A 6,800-nucleotide genomic window follows, 5' to 3' on the forward strand; every position below is an offset into this window, starting at 1 on the left:
TAAGTTTCTCAGAAATATAAAAACAGGACAGCTGACAGAATGGGAGAAGATATTTGCAAACAACATATCAGATAAAGGGCTAGTATCCAAAATCTATAAAGAACTTAACAAACTCAACACCCAAAGAACAAATAATCCAATCAAGAAATGGGCAGAGGACATGAACAGACATTTCTGCAAAGACGACATCCAGATGGCCAGCCCACACATTAAAAAGTGCTCCACATCACTCGGCATCAGGGAAATACAAATCAAAATGGCAATGAGATACCGCCTCACACCAGTCAGAATGGCTAAAATTAACAAGTCAGGATGCGGAGAAATCACAACAGAATGCAAGCTGGTGCAACCACTCTGGAAGACAGCATGGAGTTCCCTCAAAAAGTTGAAAATAGAGCTACCCTACGACCAGCAATCACATAGTCATCCAAAGGGGCATATGTGCCCAAATGTTTATAGCAGCAATGTCCACAATAGCTAAACTATGGAAACAACCTAGGTGTCCATCAACAGATGAATGGATAAAGAAGACATGGTACACACACACACACACACACACACACACACACACACACACACACACAGGAATACTATGCAGCCATCAAAAGAAATGAAATCTTGCCTTTTGCAATGACGTGGATGGAACTAGAGGGTATTATGCTGAGGTAAATAAGTCAATCAGAGAAAGACAATTATCATATGATCTCCCTGATATGAAGAATTTGAGAAGCAATGTGGGGGATTTGGGGGGTAGGGAAGGAAAAAATTAAATAAGATGGGATTGGGAAGGAGACAAACCATAAGAGACTTTTTTTTTTTTTTTTTAATTTATTTGACAGAGATCACAAGTAGGCAGAGAGGCAGGCAGAGAGAGAGGAGAAAGCAGGCTCTCCACGGAGCAGGGAGCCCGATGCGGGGCTCAATCCCAGGACCCTGGGACCATGACCCGAGCCAAAGGCAGAGGCTTTAACCCACTGAGCCACCCAGGAGCCCCCCATAAGAGACTCTTAATCTCACAAACAGGGTTGCTGGGGGAAGGGGGTAGGAGGTGGTGGTTGAGTTATGGACATTGGGGAGGGTATGTGCTATGGTGAGTGCTGTCAAGTGAGTAAACCTGGCGATTCACAGACCTGTACCCCTGGGGCAAATAATACATTATATGTTAATAAAAAATATATAAAATCCATTTTCTCAAAACTCAACAGACTACAACTACATACAACTTCATACAACATCCAAAGTAAGTGTATTTCCTTGGCAGAGTGCTGGAGTAATGCCAAAATCAAAATCAGGAAAAGTTTAGAGATTAAATGTTAGATTACCCAAGCGGAGGCCTCCAGGGTAGCTGCTCTTTTCAGATGTTTTACTCTTTGACCCAGTTGCTACTTTTTATTAACAGAAAATTACTCCAGATTTTTTGTTGTTTTTCAAAGAACCAGCTCTTCAACTTACCAGTTTTACCAGAGTTCTGCATTAAAATGTTTGATTTCTAGTTTAAATTTTTTTTTTAGATTATATTTATTTATTTGACAGACTCTGTGAGAGAGGGAACACAAGCAGAGGGAGTGGGAGAGGAGAGAGAAGCAGGCTTCCCCCCAAGCAGGGAGCCTGATGCGGGGCTTGATCCCAGGACGCTGGGATCATGACCGGAGCCGAAGGCAGATGTTTAACGACTGAGCCACTCAGGTGCCCCATAAATGTTCATTTCTTATGTTTTCCTAAGGTTTGTTTTTTTTTTTTTAACCTTTTACTGTAGAGATTTCCACCCAGGCAAAAGTTAAATGATGTAATGAATCCACATTCAACATTTTGACAGTTCTCCAATATTACTTTATCTTTACCTCCATTGTTATTCTACCCACCCCACAATGGTATTTCTAAGGCAGGGCATCATTTCATCAATACCTAAGCATTTCTAACAAGTATTTTTTAATTTTTTCTTAAAGAAGGCGTGTGTGAGTGGGGTGGAAGGGCAAAAAGAGCAGGAGAATCTTAAACAGGCTCTACACCCAGCACAGAGCCTGATGCAGGGCTCAATCTGACGACCCTGAGATCAGGACATGAGTTGAAAGCAAGAGTCAGATGCTTAACCGACTGAGCCACCCAGGCACCCCTCTAACAGGTAAGTTTTTATAAACACAATCACAGCACCCTTGTCCTACCATCAAAACCAGCAATAATTCCTAGTAACAACTAATACCCTCTGCATTTCTAAATTTCCCCAGTTGTCTCAAACTAAATTTTTATGGTTGAATTGAGATTTGTTTATTTTTGAGAGAGAGAGAACATGTGTGAGCATGGTGGGGAAGGGCAGAGGGAGAGAGAGAATCTCAAGCAGACTCCCTGCTGAGCGTGGAGCCCAATGCCAGGCTCGAGCCAACAACTCTGAGATCGTAACCTGAGCTGAAATCAAGAGTCAGACAATCAACTGAGCTACCCGGGCACCCCATGGTTGAATTGTTTGAATTAGGATCTTAACAGGGTCCACACTTTGCATTTGGTTGATTAGTTTCAAGTATCTTTATTACCAGTGTTCCCTTTCTTTTCTCTCTTTTTTAAAAAATGTCCTTTATTTGTTAAAGTAACTGGGTCATTTGTCCTCTAGGATCAAGAACTAGGACTTTCTAGGTTTGGCTGGTTGTGCCTCTATTTCCTATATACTGCTCCTTCCTATATACTCCCCTTTACTTCTTAGATACTGCTGGTTAGATCTAGAGGTTTGATTAGATTCAATTTCCTTCTTCCAGTCCCCCCCGCCCCTCCACCCTGCACTCCCCCCCCTCCTCCTCCCCAGTTAGTAGATGGTGGTGTGTTTTATCATTTTCAGAAGACACACATTTGGTTCTCCCACCTTTTTTTTTTTTTAAGATTTTTCATTTATTTATTTGACAGAGAGGGATCACAAGTAGGCAGAGAGGCAAGCAGAGAGAGAGGGGGAAGCAGGCTCCCTGCTGAGCAGAGAGCCTGATGCGGAGCTTGATCCCAGGACCCTGGGATCATGACCTGAGCGGAAGGCAGAGGCTTTAACCCACTGAGCCACCCAGGCGCCCCTGGATTTTTTTTTTCAATATAACATTTTCACCCCAAAATACAGTAAGTATGTTATAAGAAATATTTTAGCTTTTTTTTTTTTTCATGTAAACTCCAATTTACACATCAGTCTTTAGTCAGAGACTACACTATGGAAATGAGACAGGGAAACTGAAGGGACCCCAGGAGAGAAAAGGCTGGGTTTTTTCCCTTTGCTACTTTCTTGGCTTCTCTTCTCACTAGGACCTGCACCCCCAGTGCACTTCACTCGGGCCTTGTAATGCAAATAGCCTATGTCCTCCTTGTAAGGGAGAAGAGTTAATGATTCTTTAGCATAAATAACATCTAAGAAGGACCAGATGAGAATGACCAGAGGAAGCTATCATATGTGCATTTGACACCAGGGGAGCCAGACATCTCAACACCAAGACCCCCTGGCTCCAAAGAATAACACCTGGGCCCTCGTCTTTGTTCTAACCAGTTCCTGAATGCTTGAGAGGACATGGACGCTAGACCACCATCCTCACTAAAACCCCCAGGTCCTGAACAAAGATGAAATTCATGTTATTTTCCTCTAAGTCTCCCAGATACTCGTATCTCTATGTATGTATCTTTAATAAACTGTTTCACCACCTGCTGGCTCACATTTTATCTTTATCCTGTGTGAAGCCAAGAACACTCTTGGCTGGTCCTGAGAGACATCCCCACCCCCAACCCCAGCCTACTGGAATCAGAATTTGTTTTTTTCTCTCTTTTTTAAAGATTTTATTTATTTGAGAGAGAGAGCATGCACCACTAAGGAGGAGGGGCAGAGGAAGAGGTAGAAGCAGACTCCTTGATGAACACGGAGCCCAACGCCAACACCAACATGGGACTCAATCCCATGATCTGAGCAGAAGGCAGGTGCTTAACCAACGGAGCCACCCAGGTGTTCCAAGAATTTGAATTGTGTGTCATATGTAGATGAATTCCAAATGTGTTGTTTTGCAAATTGAAGCTAAACAGATAAGCATGTTTAACTCTTCAGTCTGTTCTTTATGTGCACTACTTCCTTGCTGTTTTGAAGCACTCTTGAAGCTAGCTTTTATTTTGCCCTAGAGGTAGTCTGCAAAACATTTTTTAATTATTTTTTTAAAGATTTTATTTATTTGATAGAGATCACAATTAGGCAGAGAGACAGGCAGAGAGAGAGGGAAGCAGGCTCCCTGCTGAGCAGAGAGCACAATGCAGGGCTCCATCCCAGGACTCCCGGACCATGACCTGAGCCGAAGGCAGAGGCTTTAACCCACTGAGCCACCCAAGAGCCCCAAACATTTTTTTTTTTTTTAAGGAAACTCTAGGGGCACCTAGGAATAAAGGAAACTCTACCCCAAATGTGAGGCTCATGACTCAGAGATCAAGAGTTGCATGCTGTAGCAACTGAGCCAGCTACGTGCCCCTGCAAAATATTATTATTTTTTTAAAGATTTTATTTATTTATTTGGCAGAGAGAGAAAGCACAGCAGGGGGTGCAGCAAGTGGAGAGAGAAGGAGAAGCAGGCTCCCTACTCCCTGATGTGGGGCTCTATCCCAGCACCCTAAGATCATGACCTGAGACGAAGGCAGATGCTTAACGAACTGAGCCACCCAGGTGCCCTGCAAAACATTATTTTTAAGTGTAATTTCTTGCACCCCCTATAAGACTGAATAATTGCTGCTGAAAATGGTACAGTAAAAAAGAATGTATCTTTCACCCTCACACCCATTTCTCTAAATACCAACCACCCACTCTTAAGTCTTTCTTCTTTGGTAGGTATAGTAAACCTGCATTACATTAGTTATGAACCAACAAATTGATTTAAATTCTATATTTTACATTATTATATAGAAAAATTCACTTTTATTTTGGTGTGCATTTCTGTTAATTTCAACACATAAAGATTTGTATAACTACTCCACAGTCATAAAATGTTCTGTTATCCAAAAAACTCCCTCTTCCTATCCTTTTGTAGTCATACCCTACTCATCGCTAACTCCTGGCAACTATTCTCCTTCACTATTGTTTTAAGATTTTATTTATTTGATAGAGAGAGAGCCAGAGAAACCACAAGCAGAGGGAGCAGCAGAGGGAGAGGGAGAAGCAGACTCCATACTGGGCAGGGAGCCCGAGACAGGGCTCTGTCCCAGGCCCCAGGATCATGACCTGAGCCGAAGGTAGACGCTAAACCAACTGAGCCACCCAGGCACCCCGATTGCTTTTCTTTTTCTTTTTCTTTTTCTTTTTTTTTAAGATTTTATTTATTTATTTATTTGACAGAGATCACAAGTAGGCAGAGAGACAGGCAGAGAGAGAGGAAGGGAAGCAGGCTCCCTGCTGAGCAGAGAGCCCGATGCGGGACTCGATCCCAGGATCATGACCTGAGCCGAAGGCAGAGGCTTTAACCCACTGAGCCACCCAGGCACCCCACAGATTGTTTTTCTTAATAGAATGTAATATAAATGGATTCATATAATACATAATCTTTTGTTATTGACTTCTTTCACTTAGTATAATATTTTCAAGGTTCATCCATGTTGTAGCAGGCATCAATACTTCATTCCATTAAAAATAACTTTTTTAAAGATTGTATTTATTTGACAGAGACACAGAGAGAAACACAAACAGGGGGAGTGTGAGAAGGAGAAGCAGGCTTCCCACTGAGCAGGGAGCCTGACGTGGGGCTTGATCCCAGGATCCTGAGATCATGACTTGAGCTGATGGCAGGTGCTTCATGACTGAGCCACCCAGGCACCCCTCCATTTATTTATTATTTTTTTAAGATTTTATTTATTTATTTGACAGAGAGAGATCACAAGTAGACAGAGAGGCAGGCAGAGAGAGAGAGAGAGAGAGAGAAGCAGGCTCCCTGCCGAGCAGAGAGCCCAATGCAGTACTCGATCCCAGGACCCCGAGATCATGACCTGAGCCGAAGGCAGCGGCTTAACCCACTGAGCCACCCAGGCGGCCGGCACCCCTCCATTTAAAAAAAATTTTATTAAGACTTAATTTTTTTTAGAGGAGTTTTAAGGTTACAGCAAAATTGAATGGAAGGTACAGAGATTTCCCATATTCCCCTACCCCTACACATGCATAACCTCCTCTATTATCAACACTTCCCACCAGTATGGTACCAGTTGATGAACCTACGTTGACACTTCTTTATCACCCAAAGTCTACAGGTAATGAACTTTACATTGTTGATTCTTGGTGTATGGCACATTCTATATGTTTAGACAAATGTATAATGACATGTATCCACCGTTATGATATCATACAGGGTAATTTCATTGCCCTAAAAATCCTCTGTGTTCTGCAGATTCATCTCCTTGGCCCCACCTACCACCCCCAGCAACCACTGAACTTTTTACTATCTTCATAGTTTTTTCCAGAATTTCATGTAGTTGGAATCAATACAGTATACAGCCCTTTCAGACACTGCTTTCATCATATTGTATTAACATGCTTTTAAATTTCCCCCATGTCTTTTCTTAGCTTAATAGCTCATTTCATCTTAGTATTGAATAGTAAATAGTCCATTGTCTGATGTAGTTTATCTATCCATTCATCAAAGGACACTTTTTTTTTCTTCTGGGTTTATGGGTTTGTGATTTTCCTTTGTTTTTAAATTTTTTGTTTCTTAAAAATTTTACATGGTTTATATTGTTTGGTTTTGAGAAATTCTTGTATATATTCTGTATGCAAGTTCTTTGCTGGCTATGTAATTTGTAAATATTTTCTCACAATCTATAGT

This window comes from Enhydra lutris, unplaced genomic scaffold (assembly GCF_002288905.1).
Source record: "Enhydra lutris kenyoni isolate GAN:26980312 unplaced genomic scaffold, ASM228890v2 scaffoldscaffold68, whole genome shotgun sequence".
In the NCBI taxonomy this organism is placed as follows: Eukaryota; Metazoa; Chordata; class Mammalia; order Carnivora; family Mustelidae; genus Enhydra; species Enhydra lutris.